At 35.4% G+C, this 18,829-nt stretch overlaps 1 protein-coding gene and 1 long non-coding RNA gene across 2 annotated transcripts in view; one reads left to right on the plus strand and one right to left on the minus strand.

Annotated features, from left to right (window-relative positions):
• Positions 1-18,829, plus strand: part of Scp2 (Sarcoplasmic calcium-binding protein 2) — a 71,651-nt gene that overhangs the window by 3,656 nt on the left and 49,166 nt on the right. The gene's annotated exons all lie outside the window — the stretch shown is intronic.
• LOC149373479 (uncharacterized) lies at positions 10,631-11,940 on the minus strand. Its single transcript, XR_016293378.1, has 2 exons — positions 11,867-11,940; positions 10,631-11,154 (listed from the first exon to the last, which is right to left on the minus strand). It is a non-coding gene; the product is annotated as an uncharacterized LOC149373479 (long non-coding RNA).

Consider the following 18,829-nt stretch of genomic DNA (forward strand, 5'->3'; position numbering starts at 1 on the left):
CTAAAAAAATCGTTGTGTGAAAAATTCAAGAAAGTAACAAGAATAATTTAAAAGATTTTATTTTTCTCTGAAGTAATAAAAATGTACTTGTACAAAACAAAAAATTAGCAACATCAGAAACAGCACTCTTACTTTTGGTGAAAATTGTAGCACTCGTTCCTTGTATGCAAAATTTTAGTTTTTTACATAAATCCATCCACTTTTTTCAACGCTTTCTCTGCGCCTTTTTTTCGTACGACTACGTTTGCTCTGCCGTCGAGGGCGATTTTTCAAAATGCAGATTGCGCATGAACTTTCATTGGACGTTTTTGCAGAGCAACGAACGCGAAAGTGCAGTTGCATGTACACTAGCCCGAGTTTACGAGGACTCTATTGTCGAGGTCAAAGGGTAAATAAATAAAAGAAAAAAATCCAAAAAGTTTTCGATGGACACGAGTTTAATTTAATTTCCCATGCACGTCGAGGAAGCCTTTTGCCTGTGCTTAATGCATTTTGTCGAGTACACGCGAGTGACAAGTTGTTTTTAAAAGTGAGCGAGAAAATCGAAAGCTTTTGTGAGCACCACTTTATGATTTTTATTCCATTTGTGGCATTTAACTTGATTTGTGTACCAATTCAAGGAGAACATTTAGGCGTGCATCCATGGCGTTGTAAATATACTACAACAGCACTTTGTATGTAAGCGAAATTCGATTCACAAAGCTTTGGGATTGTTGCTGGGTTGTGCGCAACAAAAAAATATGACAGACATCCATCGAGAATCCGGGTATAGGATCGTATACAAATATTCAGAGATTTTTACAATTGCATTTATTGTGGCTGTAGAGGCAGCTAAAAGAAATTATCCCGATGATTTCTATTAGAGAAAATTTTATTCAAGGCTTGTATAGCCAAGTTTCATAAAAAAAAAAAAAATGTCCACCTCGTACAACAATACAAATAACAAGACACTTCAACTGTACGACAACACATCAATCATCCAAATAACAATTCATGTCTAACAAACATCGACCACTTGAAATTAATGGTGAGCAAACAATAACCCTTTCAGCTGCAGTTTACTCAGGAACAAAAAAATAAAAGAAAATCGACCAATTTCCCTTCCACCAGACCCTGTAGCCCTAAGCGAGATAATCAGACATCTATATCACACCCTTGCGACTCCCTTCGCGTGCGCACCTACGAATCTTGCCCCTCTGGGTATACAAAGCAGCAAACTACGGCCTGGAGGAACCGTTTCAAAGCTCAAAGAGCCACCCATGGGACACGACGCTTATGATCGCACCAATAGGTTGATAGTTTGACTCACGCCTACGCCTCGAGGAAATACTGGGATTATAAAAAAAATTGAAGAATAGTTCTCTCCCTCCGTTCTACGATAACTCAACATTACGGCCAACGACTGTTGTTACCTCTGGTGAGGTCTTCGTTATGTGCTTTTGGGTGGGTTCGAGGTGTGTGCCTCTGAAATTGGAGTTTCTATACTATAATGTATGCATGTGTGTAAGGCACCCGCGGCGTGGTTTCAGCTGGAAAGCAATTTTTGCTTATTTCACGCGATCTATCGGTTCTGAAGATCGGATGTCGTTAATTTTTTACATACATTTTTTCTCTCTTTTTTCTTCCTAATGCCAAAAAAAGCTAATACTATATTATTTTTATGTGGTGGAGAATGAAATATGTTTCTCTCTAGAGGAATTTTAGTGGGTGAAAGATTTTTTCTTTTATCTGGGCTGTGAAGACAGCTTTAGGGCTCTTTTTTACTCCAGGAACATTTGTTCTTTTTTTTTTTTTTTTTTTTTTTTTTCGACGTAACAAAAGTTTGATCCGAATAATGTTGAAAACTGAAAAACTTCTTAGTGAGTTGAAATAGTTTAAAAAATTTTAAACATATGACTTAGCTTAAAGTTAATTTTTGAGCAGTTGGAAAATGTTGAAAATCGTTTTTGGGGCCAAACATCATATTAGCCAAAAAAGATATACCCCTACTAATAAATTAGCTGCACACATATTCTAAAAAAGTTTAACACTAATCACTATTTCGACACCAAAAAGTATTAGACACCCAGTCAGTTTTGGTGAATCGCATGCACACGCACGCACTAAAGAAAAGTGGGTAGATGGAAATGACACAGTTCCGTATGTGATCCATCATTTTTTCGATCGGCTCGGTATTGACTTCTCCAACAGTCCCCCTACCGTCCTGGCAGCGTAAACAGTCCAGAAAATCCTATTGACTCCTTTTCTTCATATTTTTTTATGGTATTGAATTTTCTGCATTCTTCTTTTTATTCTCAACCAGAAGTAACCATGTGGAGTGTAATCTGTGAAATATTCATAGTTTTTTTGTATAATTCATCAAAGTTTTTTTTTTACCATGGGAGAGCCTTAGAAACCTTTTTAGATGCGAAAATACGACGTATAATTAATACCCATTAATCTTTATATTATTGACAGTAAAAAGATACATCATCCTCAAAAGAGGATCCAAGTAGTTCTTTGAATCTCCCGAAATGTTTTTATTTGTCAATCATTTTTTTCCTAAGTTTAGACATAAGAGAATTTGAATCAGGTACGATATTTATTATTAAAAAATTGTTTTTCGTAAAAATAAAAGTGTGTAAAGATTTTTTTTACAACTTTTATGTGTTAACAACTTAAACTTTAATTTAAAAAAAAAACTGTTTGATGAAAAAATAAACAAAAATTTTTTGAAAGTTTTTGGCTTCAAATACAAGTTTTTAGAAACATTTAAAATATTCAAAAATTCTTACAAAAATTATCTTTCAAATAATACAACGAAAATGTATCACCAGGAATTTTCTAGGTTTTTAAAGTTGAGAAACAGACGGAAAAAAAATAAAAAACGAAATTTTTTATATTTCTCTGCATATTAATCACAACTAATAAATGTGCAAGACTCGATAAAACCATAATTAAGAACTAACTTTTAGTAGAGGTTTTGCGGAGCTTTTTTTTAGGATTATTTGTCGCAGTGACAATGAAAGTAACTACCAGAATAGTAGTTTTTTATTTTTTTGGACCTATGTGAAATGAGTAATAGTAAATGGCTTCTTACTAAATTTTTTTTTAAATTTTGATCGTGTCTGGAAATTTCAATTTAGTACCAATAATTTAAAAAAATTTGTGAATTTTTATTTAAAAGTGCACGTTTATAAATCTATCAGTTTTTTCTCACTAAACCGGAAAAAAAAAAAAAAAAAAAAAAACGAAACATTGTTTGATCGATCACACTTGCTGAGAGTGATATAGAGACTTGAAATTTGGCATAAGGATATCTTTTTACATTTTCTTTCAATCCACATAGTTAGTGAAAAACTCGTTTGAAGAACTTTTACCCTCCCTACCCAGCTAGTCCTTTTATTAGTTTTTCATTTACATTACCTTGAAAAGTACCCATAGGATCATAATTATAGTCATAGCACTTTTTTTCAACGTTGCACTGTTATCTGGTAAATTTTTCAGAACATGCAGCTAGTAGACAAGTTAAACACCACAAGAATTCTTCTGTGTTGTGAATTCGGCCTATACGAGTGAAATACTATTTGCATTATTGCACGAAATTCTTGGAATATATAAACTACCGTTCGTGCAATTTTTGAACATAATGATTTCTACACTGTCGGACGAGTGATCGTTCAGAATTTAATCGAGAGTTATCGAAAGTTGACTGAGAAAACGCAAGTTTCGTGATTTTTTATTGTACGTTAAACGTTGGCTTTTTATTAATTTTTTTTATGTGACTATAAACTGATGATTGACTCATGATTAAAATTTTTTACTTATACTAAAATTTGGAGTTTCAATGAATAAATAGTACTTTTTTATGAATTTTATGCATTTTTTAAATGTTTTTTATTTGCAACTGATACGATAACCACTTTAATAAATTAAATTAAGAAAAGAAAAAAAGAAGAAATAAAATGTATTCTTAAAAAATGATAAATGAATTTACAAATCAACAGTACGTCAACGATACTGGTATAAAAAATGATGGGACCAATTCTTCACAAAACTGTAATCGTGTCAGGTGATTAATATACCGTAATTTGGATTCAACTATATCGTTGGAAGTGAAGGTAAAATCTTGTGTAAAATTCCGCTCATTATTTTTCCTCTCGCACGAAGAGAACACACGACTTGCTCCGTGTAAAAATTTCGACCAATTATCAATCATACACATTGCACTGTACACCCGACGGACGATGTAACGTACAATTTTTCCGTGGCAAAAAAATTAATAACCCGGCATCATCCGCGATTCTTCGTGCCAAAAACGTCGACAGGCCAAGAACGCAGCTTCAGCCGAAAGTTTTTTTCAGGCGCGAGCGCACGTCACTGGCTAGAACAGCCTCGTCAAAAACAAAGACAAGGCCCGGACGCTTAATTGAATGGATGAAAAACGAGACGCTGCCACTGTTGCTGATGCATCGGCGATATCAGTTATAACAAAATAAGGAGCAAGAAAAAAAGGTCTTCTCTGTTTTTTTTTTTTTTTTTTTTTTTTTTCCTCTTTGTTGCCTCCTTTTTCTCGGTGTAGTGTACGCTTGGCTATAGTTGGAACGTCGATTTCATGCACTTTCCCAGACGCGCTTTATGTATGACGAGTTTTCCGATAGAAGGCTGATGAAGGCATAGGAAAAGGCTCAGTCTTTTATTTTTGTAAAACGATACGGTATGTAAAAACTTTTTTTCTTGATTTCAAATCCGTTTCCTCGCTCTTTTTCACGTAGGAATACATGTGAACAGGCAATCTTTATCTCAAATATATGCAAATCACATTTGTGTTTCTATAAAAAAAACATCCCAGACCTTTTCAAACAAACAATTGTTTTTTGAAAGTTCAGTAGACTGCACTCGATTTTACTAATTAAATGCATTTAGTAGATTTACATCTAAAAAATAAATGATTAAAAATACATTTTTTTGTTTTTGTTTCTTTCAATTTCCATGCAGGAGTAGATACTTCAATTATTAATAAAAGATACCGAAGCCCAAGGAAAGCTTATTAATTAATCCTCACCGGTTTAAATGCCAATCATGTGTTACACGTATTAAATCAATAATAAATGCAGTACATGATTACGATGACGCGCGTTGCACACGCGCATTATTCTACAATTGATGATGATTGGTACTAATGACATGCATCAGAACCTACACAATTTTAACGCTGGATGAATAATTGTTCGTCAAATCGTAACGTTGCGTGGCATCAGTTTTACACCGATTACAGCTTTAAAAGGGTATTTTTGCTTGAATGCCAAGACAATCGGGTGACTTTTGAATAGAACTCGATGGGCCATCCGAATCACGTAAAAGTAGAGCTATAGCCCGTGTATTGTACGTGCAACATTACGGAAGACAGTGATAAACGCACGATACACTTGAAATGCTCCAACCCGTTGTAACGGATTAATACGCAGTAACGATCACAAACCAGCGCTGACTATAATGCACCCCCTGGTCTCCAGTCTCGCGTGATCGTGTATATAATGCATACGCAAATACACACCTATACAAAGCCTCGTAAATACCCGACCACAAATATATTCTAGCGCAGATCGGCTGAACACGTCAGCTCCAATCTCCGATTGCATATCCTCACTTTGGCCGTATACGTACGTTGGGCGCGACAAATTAATTGCACGCGAGGCAATCGAGTCCACACCCGAAAGCTCGAGTGAAACTTGGAACTCGCCCCATACTCATGTACAGAGAGATATCTTTGGAGAGTTCAGATGGGCGCCGTTTCACGTGTGCACAGGTTGTTGTGCCTTGTTCTAGTTGTCCTTTATCCGGAATGTGTGTCCAATGGCTTCTCGTTTACTTGGCAACGATGAATGATGCGTCACATCCATCAGCCGTCCACCTATGGCTGCGCATCACTCTGTGCCGTGTACAATTCGAAGCTGAACCTTTGGCTTTGCGTATTTGAGCGATTCCGTCGCAACTAGCATCGACACATTTATCGTCTTTAGAGCTCGTACATGAGTTTTATCTGCGTGAATTTCGGCATAATATTTCGAGAGTCTCATGTTGCTTAATCTATAGTGATACGTTTTACTTTATCTTAGAATGAATCAATCAAACTTCGTCTGATCTAGAGTTGGTCATCAAGAACAATCGATTATTCAGTACATTGTGCCATAGGATAGGATGTACTTAATTACGTGTCTATTTATCGTTTTGCAAGATTCACTGGCTAGGATTGCATTTCCACATCAATAAGTGTTTAATTATCATTAATTTTCTCTCAAATATTGAACAAGTGAATAATTCCATGTCAATGACAACACACTGTTGCACGAAAAGCATTACTGCTGCATTTATTACCATAGCAAAATTGTTACAGTTTCAACATGAATATTATTTACTCGATTCCTACGTGGTTTGTTTTTATCCCGTCAGATCAACACCACGAGTGTAAAATATCTCCAAAAAAATTTAATTTTCAATAAAATTTGGAAACATATTTTTTTTTAGTTTTCATGTGGAAAATTAACAACACAATCGTCAAACCAACAGCGTGGATTAAATTGTCTGTAACTTTTGACAAGACAAATATTCTCTACCCCACTGGGACTCAAATTGAAGCTTGTTTCAAGCGCTTTCGATTGCTTCTCAAACAAAAGTTTTAACGAAATTCTCAGCTGAACTACGACTCAATGAGTAAATCTACAAATTTTAACGTCAATTGGGTTCTTTGATTAAAATAAGTATGAACTTCGTAGTATCGGTGGTGGGTACATCGAAAAGAGCTAGAACAGGTATTATTAAAAAATCCGTAATTACGTCCGAAGCACGTGAATCCGTCCACTGTGAGCTATATAGAAATAGATACGGTTTCAGACAAAGGTAAAAAGGATGCGCTCGTCCAGTTTTTAATGAATTCCAAGCAATTGGCTTATGTTTGCCCGATCGTTAAATTTTTTTTTTATTTTTTATTTTTTTTTTAAGTGCCAGGCTTAAAGTCAAAATTAGATCCAGCTGATGAAACGAATCGCCTACAATCCGAGTTAATGAAATCCTTTGACGATGCGATGCACGCAAGAGCTTACGGCAAGCTCCGTTGCAGTCGCGCACGGCGTACAATGGTATTACAGCCCACGGGGAGGAGTTACCAGGAATTACCCGCGACTTTCCACGCTGCTTTGGTGCCTCGTACGACCTATAATGCGGACAGGTTGATGGATGCAAACAGCGAGCCGGGATGTGCCGACTGGACGGGGATGAGCTCGTGGGTGGGTGTGCGTGCATACATATACGTATGGGGGGGGGGGGGCGAGCGTCAGCTTGATGCAAACGAGACGAATGATGGTTCCGAGGTGGAGCGCAATAACGCAGCGCCTGAGCTTTCAGTGCGCGTAGCGGATATGGGGGGAGGGGAAGGGTTATATCAGGTGCAGGGGGTGTACGTGGAAACACAGGAACAGCAGGCCAAGGTCAGAGCGTGGGAATGGTTGCTTTGTAATTAGCAGCGGCTCGTTGGCTCCGAGTATGTTACGCGTGCGTGTGTGCGTGTGTGTGTGTGTGCGTGCGGACCGCCGCGGACGTGTACTGTACATTTACGTGTTTTGTTTGCATATTCTGTGTATAACGTGGGATCTGCGTTGGATGGCAGTGATGCCGCTACGTCTGTCTTTACGGACGTGCATCGGTTGATTTCTCGCGACTGCGGTTGCTGCTCCATTTGTTTCCTATGGGGCGTTTTATTGTTTATTGCGACAATGTTCAGTGTACCCATGATCACATTTCAATACCGTCACAAGTGATTTCGCTGCAGTGTTCTATGCTATGAGATATTGTGGTTATTTTTTGTTCACCATCTGTTTGGTAATAGTGACATTATAAGTGATCTCATATTTGTAGTCCATTTACTATTGGCAACCAATCCTGGATGTTATCCTAAAAACCTTTTTATACCTTTGTTTTTCTGTGCAAAGTTTTGAAAAAATTGTTTGCACTGCTTATCAATTATTTTAGAGTCCATTTGATAAACGAATAAGAATTACGATAAATCACTAACTTTTGGATTGCTTTTTTGAAAATCTATTTCAAATACAGGTACAAAGAGTAGGTAGAAATACAATAATTAACTTTTTTTTACAATAAGGCGGATGTGGGCTCACGGACGCAAACGTGTAATAATATTTGATTTAACACATGTTTATGCATAAACGCGTTTAATACACATGCGAAAATTAATTTTTCCGGCTCAATTCTGACATTTTAGCAAGCAAATATTTGTATGAGTACTGATTTTATGTTTTCAACGAATATTTAGTCAAATGAATAAATTAAATTCAAACAGCAACCTCAAAAGTAAGTATTTTCCATAATCAGACAAAATTTTGGGGTCGAACTCACATGAATAAGACCACCTGCACGCTCGGCGAAACTTAATTCCATCACAATATCCGTACAGAGCCTCGGAACTCTGTGATAAGACAGGAGCCCGATAATTTCAATGCACTCGTCACTGCTGGAAATCTGCGCTTATAAATTAATAATTAGTTCACAGCAAATCAAGTAAGTTATACGGATTACACGTTACTGGTAACTGTGTTTTCAACACTTGGCGACTGTGGTCCCAATTCACAGGATTGAACGAAAAAATGTTTTCAATTCTTCCATTGTGGGTAACATGATTGCAGATAACAAGCTTAGAAATAACTGTCTTCTTCATGCAATTACACATGTGTACGTTTCAGTGAACCTGTAAGGTATAAAGTTTTGAGGAAGTTGTGAAATTTTGCTCGAGATCGAGAGGTTTTGGATCCAATTTCATCAAGTTGATTGTAAATATTGATGTGATGATAAAAACGAGGCTTACACGTCAAAGTATTTTTTAATCTCTCGCAAGGGGCTACATACGGATAGTTTGGATAAATACGATGGAAACAATTTTTTTTACGTCAGAGACGGTGTACAACGTTCAATCACGTTTACTACGTAGCGCCAATATTTTTTTTTTCCTCCACAAGTTGGCAGTAAATTAGGTTTTCATTTGATTTAGAAATACAGCTCAAGTAATACCTAAATAAAAAAGCAAAGTTTACTGCAGAGTTCAATCATAAGTAAGTTGCACAAGGTGCAAGTGATAAAAGGCTCTTATCTCATTTTCAATATTGGAACGTCAATAATGTGAAAGTTCGGACTTATTAGTAACAATTAGTTTATTATACGGATCAACGTTACATCGACATTTCGAACATATAGAAACAATTTATATTGAAATTACGCATGAAATGTGTCATGGAAACGACATAGTTGAAAGGTTAATTATAGCACTGGCTCTCTAAAATTAATTAAATCTAAGCTCACGGTAACGAGAATAAGTGTTTGATAATTTTTCCAATTTAAAATATAATTTATCTCCTCTTACCTACGTACCTGCACCGGCTCGGACGAAGAAAAAAAGTGCTTGTAGGCATCTTAAGACTTAAAAATCCGTATAATCCCGTGTTAATAAAACTCCCCGCTGACGAGGCATTACAATAATAATAATAACAAGCTCTAGAGGACGTCGTAGTCCATCGCTAAAGCGTTTCAATTCTCAAGAAATCCATGTCCAATAAAATTAAATTAATCACGACGGGCTCGAGCACACGTGCGTAGAAAAGAGGTATAGGCGTGCGGAGGGAGGGTGTAAACAAGCTACCATATAATACATGTAGGTGCGGATAATCCAATGTCGTTCAAGCCAAATAATTTCTCGACCGCAATCGCATTACTCGAAAAACCACTAATTCCCTCTTTTTGTCCTCTGTTGAAAATCGTAAACAGTTGAATGGGTAATTAACGGGCTGATCGTTATTTAGCTTAATCGGTGAGATATACGATGTTCAAGCAAGCCTTACACTCCTAGTGATGGAATGGTTTTTTTACTTACTTTTTCGTCGTTTGAGTTACATGAAGTGGGATACTTTTGTCAAAAATTACTTAGTTAATACTTACTCTCTCTTTCTCGCTCTGTTTGCAAACGTATGAAAAATGTATCTACATCCCGTGTATACTTGCAAATTCGATCCGAGTCGAAGAACATTTCCATGCGAAACTTTATCCAAGGGACTGATCGAATTCTTCGTCGATTTCGTACTGACATTTTCCTTCCGCTGTTTCAGAGCAGGTAAGAAGTTTCATTTCCCGTAGGGAGGCGTAAAAAACTCAACACGAGTCGAGAAAAAGTTTCCAGAGGCGTTCACCTTCTGCATTTAGAAAACCCTACAAGCACTACTGCTGCGTTCCTTTTGAATTTTAAAAAGTCATTAGTAATCTTGTCATTGAATCGTGGTTTTAAATTCAAAAATTACGAAACGTGCACAGATTATTTCTATCAATTACGTTTGCACGCGAAATTCCACGCTGTACCAATAATTATTAGTTCAAACTTTTGAGTGGCTAAAGAAAAAAGTTTTTTAAATAATAGTTTAAAATAGTAAAATTTCCAGTTGCACTGAGTTATGTTTTCTTTTCGTTTGATAAAAACTAATTTTACCAAATTTGTACGTATTTTTGGGAAGGATCCAAGGTGTCAAGTGATGCTTTTGGTCAAAAAAAAGGCAGAAGAACATTTTTTGTCTAAAACTCCGGACACACGTTTAACTAAAAAATAACCATAATTTTATTAATTCTTGAACTTTTACTTTTGAGAAACAACTTAGTTATCATCAATAATGAAAACGGATACATGAAATGTAGTAAGATGTCTTTTAAATGGTTAAATAACTTAGCGAGATGACTATTTGGCTCGTCTTTTTTCGGAGGGCCTCTTGTCAAAGTGTGCGTGTATATGCATTCTCATTACCTCATCTTTGGTGTAAGTTGATTGGCACATATAGCAACGGTATCGGTTTACCGGTCGGATGGAAAAGCTGGTATTGTTATTGTTTTTGGGGCTGGGAGAGCTGACTTCATCATTGTTCTCTGGGCTACCAGGATTGGAATCAGTATCACACAGTTGGTAGGAATCGTCCAAATTCTGCTTGCAGTTGACGTCCCCATCTAGGTTGGAAGCCAATTGCGGTACAGTTAGTTGAGTAGTAGGTACGTTCTTCTGGTCGCTGCTATTGTTGTTGATTGTTTGACGTGGCGATGATTCCATGATTCGTTGGTCGGAAAAACGTTTTTCTGTTGAAAAAATATTGTTCTTAATTGTAATTGTTGCATCGAAGATATTGTCATGGAGAAAACATAAAGGAATTCACTAAAACTTTGGCTCTATTCTTAAGTTAATTTTATAGTATTTCCTCATAGTTTTTTCAGTACAATGAGTCCAATAGTTAAACTTGGGACAATAGAAACACAATAATTTTTTCTTTGAATAGGCAACCTCAGAGGTCGATAATATTCACCGATTTTTTTTTTTCCTTTAATCAGAGAAAAAATTATTCTAGCTTAGTAATAAGTCAAAAGTATGGATTAAGGGATATAAATATGAAACAAAGTTTTACATCAAAAAATTACATCACTGAAACAAAACTTACTTATTTACTTCGAAATTTAAAAATACTGAAATTACTAATGATAGTGTTCCTTAAATGCAATCAAGACCTTACGTCGTTAAGCTCAGTGCCCTTGAACATCAAAGAAAAACTAAAAACTTAATTGCATTATTCACTTATCACGAGTCTTTTGAAGTAAATGACGAACACTTATGCTGAAATGGATAATTCAGAAGAATAAAAGGAATAACTATACTTGAGAGAAAAACCAAACTGTCCTCTTTCAAGACTCAAAAAGCAGGACTGTGGATAATTCTTTCTTGCAAGTGACAAAGTGTATAAATGTAAATTATTAAACGTTTCTACAGTAATCTTTAAAAAAAAGTTTTAAAACTTACTTCTTGTAGACAAATCATTAACAGCAATCAGTTTTTGATGAACGACTGACAGTCAATGCATGTACAAGATGGTTTCCAACTTATCATATACTTACAGTCTTTGGCGACAGAGATATCGTTAATGATATCATAATAGGTGTGTAATGTACGTGGAAAAGTGAGGCAGCACCACCTAGTAGCGCCCCAGCCTTGGCAGCATTAGATATAGCTAACAAAGACAAATTATGTATAGGTATATTCGGTTGTTTTTCGGTGAACTCAGCTAAGATTCTAGACGAACAGACATAGCCTATTGTTAAAAAAAATGGCGTCAGACTAACACACATGCTCCATCAATGATGTTTCGACGTTCGTGTGAATAGCTTACAAAACTCAGTAGACTACCTAAAAAATTTCTCTTCAGGTAACTCCAAATTGATTAAAATGCATGTCTGTGTCTAATTTCATTGTATACATATACATACATATTTTAATATTTTCTTTTCTGGTGATGCAATACCCTATACACTGTACACTTTGTCACTTGTAGTAACTAGGAAACACATTCTAGTACTAACATTTCTTACTCAACTGAGGTACGTCATCTGTTTTTAGTTTTCTAAAGACATTGGAAAGTTCTTTTTTAAATTAACAACTTTTTTCGACTAAATGAATAATTTTTTTCTGTTCGGACAAAGTTTTTCTGAAAATTAAAGCACCTTTGAGTTTTTTGGTACATATTCAACACAGAAGATCCCACGAAAAATTAAGTTTTTTGTACCTAGATCGCATTATTATGTATTAAAAATAACGTATAAATCACTTAAACGCAATACAAATATTTAAACAAACTCGTTCTATTTAATAACTGAAAATGTACATACTGAACTCGATGGATTTCTATGGATGTAATAGAGCTGTAACTCAACACATCACTTGTACAAGAATTTTTGCCAAAGATTTCGAAACCAAGATGGTTTCCCGTCAAACTCGTTAGAAGAAAAAAAATATTGAAAATATCCCAAAACTGACGAGATTAGAGTTTAAAAACTTGACTATCTTCCTCACTCCAACAGGATTTAATAAGATATTGGATGCCATCTTGACTTACGAACTGTTTATTCCATTACGATAAATTAATACAATAATTACAATTACAACAATTAAATTATGTTACAATGATTAAAACGTAAGAAGCAAATTTTAGATGGAAAACGATAAAAAGGAAATGACATGGGTAGAAGGAATTGAGCAAATGAGTACAAAAGAGATATAAAATATTTGGGAAGGGTAATCAAACACTCTATATGTATGCAATTTCAATAGGCTTATTAAAAAATTTTTCATTCATTCATTTTCTAACGTAAGGCTTTCCCGTCGTGTGTGCAAGTACGTGCTGCTTAGCTGTTTTTCCATCGAGGAGACGTTCACCGCACACTCTACAATAAAGTGTGAGCTCCTTTTGAAGATTTCCCTTATTACTGTCCATCTGCCGGCACTGCTTATTGCGATTAGAATCCATAATCATGAACCAGCTACACTTGCAATTTAATAATTGAGATTGTTGATAATTCCTGCAAATAAAGTTACTGTAAAATCAAGAATGTAAGAGATTAATCTAAAAGCAATTCGTTGGTAACTTGTTGACAAAAAAGGCAAACAATATAACGTATTGTATCGAGAAAGTTGGCTCACCATTACAGGGAGACAATATTATAAAGTGTAGTGGATCTATGCTATCTAACTATTACTCTTATTAGTTACAAAACACAAAATAAATGAGCATTGGGGTAAACAAATTTTTTTTTATAAGCACGTGCATTGTGAAAAATAAATGAAATATGTACTGTAGTTGAAAATATCCTACTATTCTGGACAACCCCCATTTTATATTAAATTGTTTTTACACCCAAAACAGACATTTTCTTAGGGGATCACACTTTTTACTTTGAGATAAATATGAGGCACTCTCGTGTGGTGATTATTTCATTGAAAAACTGCACAGGCAAAAAGTACTTTATATAAATATAATAATAAAAATTTTTCTTACAATTTTTGCAGGATATAATTGTTTTCCTCAAACACAACACAGCACTCGAGTCGACCAAAACGTTAATCGTTACTATTTGATTTAAAGAAACATAATATGTTTCTGTCTCGTGTAGTATATTAAAATCTACTTTTCTGTATATTAGTCATCTCGGTAATTAAAAACTCTCCTAAAGCATTATTCCTGTCAGCCAACATTTGTCGTGTTTTCGAAAGGAGATTTATCTATTCCACGAAACATGGGGTTCGACTTACCGCATGCAACTACCTCTGAAAAACAAAATTGTCTCTTCAAAATGAAATACCAAGCTAGCGAGCAAAAATTACGTTGTATTCTAAAAATGTACACCCTTTTGCAGAAATTTTTACTGAACCATTGTTACTCACACACGCAATTCATATAAAAAATGAGCTCGAAAGATTCCTATCGCGTTTAGATATCATAGTGTTCTACGTGTTTAAAACGCAAATGTTAGTCAAGAAAAGGGACAACAATGAAGTGCCACTCGATAAAAAAAAAGCAGCATACCCATACTCTCCTCACTATCCATGTCGTGTGTCGCATCGATAGAACATATATTATGGACCCATACATCTCTACATTTATATCGACACGTCCTTCATTGCCTGATGCGTGTGTTATTATTATTACTGTTATTACTTTATTTTATCCGATGACAGCTCGCCCTACTCGACTTCCCGCTGTGCCAGCCCGAGCCGATCATATGAACGTAGGTTATTCCTGGAACTGCAGAATCGAATAAATAAAAAAATTGCCCTCGTAGACGTGATCCGATATCGAAGGTCTCTTTATTTATTGTCTCTGTGCACTTTCTCTCCATTTCTGAAAATCGTATACGTATGCGCAGATCTTCCGGAGGTGATAATATCGGGTGTGACTCGTGCCAAGAGTCTCGTAGTGTCGGTACGTATGTAGGCTCTCATTGACGGATGGCCGAATGGAAATCTCGGTTGCGTGTACGTGCTTCACTTTTTACCAGTCGATTTTGACTGAATTTCTTCGTCGTTGGCAAAACTGGGGTTGATGCGAACGGATATTCGGCACGTGATCTCGACTGTCGGCACACTGTCGCTGACATTTTTATTCGTACGCGACGCGATGATTTTCAGACTTGGAAGATATGTCGGCACTACGAAGCGACGTATTTTGCAGTTTCGCTGTGGGATCTTCGTCGTGGGCCTTATTGCATTATCTCAAAAGACGAACATCGATTGATTGTCAATTACGAATAGGTACTTACGTTCATTACGTGCCAAAAATTTTTGTGCGATTATTTTTTATTTGTTGATTAGTTGTAGACACAGTCCTAAATACTGTCTTTAAGTACATGGCGATAAATTTTTGTTGTAAAAATAAAACAAGTTAATTGTGCTGGGAATTTTTTTTATCATTGTTACTTTTAACACAGTTCTTAACATAATATATTTCTTTAAAAACCTCAATATTGAAGGAAGAGTAAAAAACAATATTTAAATACTTGATCAAATACTTGATTATAAACTTGTGTTCTCTAAAGATATGATGCGATATTTTTTTCTGCAGAATTAATGGAATATTAAATTATTAATAGAGTAGAAACAAAAAATTTTTAACAAAAATATTGTATTGTCTTGTAAAAAAAAAGTTTATGTTGAAATGTAAAATTAGAGCAACTATTTTCAAGGCTGATAAACGCATAGATTTTAACTGTGCTAAAATGCTGTTTTTTAATTTATTACCATAAAAACGGAGCCAGTGAAAATTTAATTATGAAGAATAATGAGGGTTCATTCTGAAGTTGATTTTTTAAACAGAGCTTGTTAATATTTTTCTCTACTTTTAAAGGGCAACAAAGCAGATGGAAAACTTACAAAGAAAAATTAAATTTTAATTAATTACACCCACAGAAGGCTGATGCTTGTTCTTGGCTAAACTAAGAAGCTCTTGGGCACTAAAAAAAATTACCCCTAAAAATATCATGGTGTAAAAAATCACACGTTTTTCTGACGTATTTATGCTCGTTAAGGTTTTAATTAGATCGATAATTATTTCATCAATGTGAGCGATGATGAAGGAAATTATTTATGATGTATGCATTAGTTAAAAAGTAGTGTATTTTCATTAAATATATTCTTTTTATTATAGTGTTGTTCTCCTTTGAGCATTTTATTTTTTTACCTTTGGAAGTTTACTGCGCCTTTAATAGGAAAAAAATCTAGTTTCAGAAAAAGATTAAATTAAAATATTTAAAAATCTATAAGATGATTGTGCCCGAGTCGAATTATTACTCATACATTTGTAAGAAAGATTCGACGCTCCAGTACGGCATGATTGAAAGAAAGCTCTTTTACATTTTTTCCGATTCAAGTAAAAGTAACTCGAAAGTAAAACCAGGAAGAAAAATTGAACTAATCAGAGGATAGCCGAGCTTGAGGGCTCAATCAGCGTGCAAAGTTGGATGTTTATAACTGAACAATTGAGACGAGCATTCAATTCTCACTTGCATTACTTGGAGTTTTGGCCAATGCGAATATAAGCGAGCATAACTCCGAAGAACTTGCCGGAGAGACAAGGAGAAAGCGAGAAAGCCGGCGAGGGAGCTTTATGTCTGTTATACTAAGAAATTTCTGCAGCGGTCGTGTATAGCTTCAAGCAATTCGGTGAGACACATGACTAGGAGTTAATTGAAATCCAGCTAAGATTTTCATAAAAGTTTAATTAATTTTTGAAAATTGCCGTTCGCTTGAAACGATAGCCATGCCGTTACGTATTTTATTGACGAAATAAAATAAACGAGCTTATTTGCATCACGATTTTTCTCGGAAAATTAAAAAGCAGAAGAATAATTATCTTTTAATTGCATGCGTGGTCATACAGGCATGCGTTGGATGATAGTTTAAATTATTTTCATTCATTATAATAATGAGGAGAGTTGCTCCGAGCCAAGCGAGCTGTGGTTAAATTAATATTTGACCATTAGCGTGCTTGAATTATGAGCTGTTGAAATGTCAGACAATTAGAGCTCAAGTTTTAGCTTAAAAATATGAAACATAATATTTACTGGTGATAAAAGATATTCCTGAAAATTTGCAAATCTCTAGGATTTCGTAATAATAAAAGATAAAAAAATTGGTGCTGAATAACATGATCTATAACTTCTTATTTTAAATGCAAGCAATTCTTGATGAAAGGCAAGAAAAACTTTTAAAAAAGCCTATTGAATCTCTAAATTTGAAACAAAAAACGAGTAAAACAGGCGATCAATGCAGCCTGCGAATATATATATTAAAGCTCATTCAAACGTCAAAGGAACCGGAGGCACTTGCGAATCGATTATATCGTCTAAAACGAGCGAGCCCCAGCTGGTGCACCTACTTTGCACTGCAACACAACACATCCTCGAATGTATACCTGATAATGGCCGATACGCGTCCGCTTAATTTAATAAGCTCGTAATTTCATTGCCTCCAGATGCAGACTCCACAGTTGTTATGCTAATGCCCCTACTTCTCGAGGAATCTGTCGCTTTATACCTACTTGATTTTCAACTTTTATTCCCTTTCTACAAACGAGAGGCTGTTATACTTGTTATTATTGTTTTCGTTGCTGTTGGCTATTGAGAGGAAAATAATTTGCAGCTGCAGGAGCTGGAGGCGCCGTGTAGTAATATTTGTGCTAACGTGATCTATGATTGCAGGCGCGCTGCAGCTAATAATCCACCTCGGGACGTTCGATTAATTTCGAATCAACACGCCTATTGTTGTAAATTTCACTTTCAGAATTGGCTCAAACGGCCGTTGTTTTAGTCGGGATTTCGCGGGATTTCACGAAATTTAAAAAACAAATTGCAATATTGGAGACTTTTTTGTTTAATTAATATATTTTTGAGTCAGTACAGTTTGAAAATGGAGGTGACAGGTTTTAATCAACATCACATATATACGTTTGTACAAAATATTTTACAAAAATAATGAGGAATAACAGAATTGTTGATTACTCTTTGGGAACGATTTTGACATTTAAAACTAAATTTAAATAATTAAAAAACAGTCTTTATGACGCTCTCAGTATATATAGGTATATTAGTTGTTGAGTAAAAATTTTTTGCATAACTAAAAACTTCTCAACTAAAGAAAAATTACTGATTGTATATTTATTAATTATTTTTTTCAGATTTCTACTATCAGCTGTAAAATTATTATAAAGTAAGGCCATTTTTAATCCCAATTCATCCAAATTCCAGTTTCCCAGCTTACTTTCCCACAAAGAAGCGTCCCGGAAGAACCACCCATTTGCTACTCTCAGCCAGAAGGAAGGGGTGGCCATTATATTCGCGGGAAACTCCAGACACGCGCGTATATATTTTACGCTGCTGCACTCAAACCATCCTCGCCATCTCCTACCTTAACATCCGGCCAAGATGTTACTTACGAATGTTACTATCGAGCAATTAAAAGCGCACTCTCGAACCAAAAATTTTAAATACCCTGAAAAAAGGTACCATTTTGTTAATAGCATTGCGCGGTAGAATCGCAATAATAATTCGGATGACGATAACTCACCAGGCTTTATCTGTCAGTTGCAAAACACGCATGAAATAACCGTGTATCCTCGAGCTCGAAAAATAAATATTCGCAAAATCCCTCGGACAGAGTTGATAAATGGATCGTTCGATGCTCAAAAAATAATAAAAATAAAAGGGAAAACGCTCCTGCGTCAACGAGTGATCGCACTTATTAAAATTTTTAATAAAGAAAAATTTACGCGCTTACATGCCTGTCGTTCTCCCATCGATCCTCAACTCAAAAAATAACGCAGCACTGCAAAAAGTGCACGTTGACCAGAAACGGGGAAAAAAGAAAAAACGAGATGGATTTTTTTTCATCGGTTAAAAAAAGGGAGATTCAACAAAGGAAAGGCAGATTGGTTTATCC

This window comes from Copidosoma floridanum, unplaced genomic scaffold (assembly GCF_036245765.1).
Source record: "Copidosoma floridanum isolate Cflo_tuat_1 unplaced genomic scaffold, Cflo_Japanese_pri ptg000030l, whole genome shotgun sequence".
NCBI lineage: Eukaryota > Metazoa > Arthropoda > Insecta > Hymenoptera > Encyrtidae > Copidosoma > Copidosoma floridanum.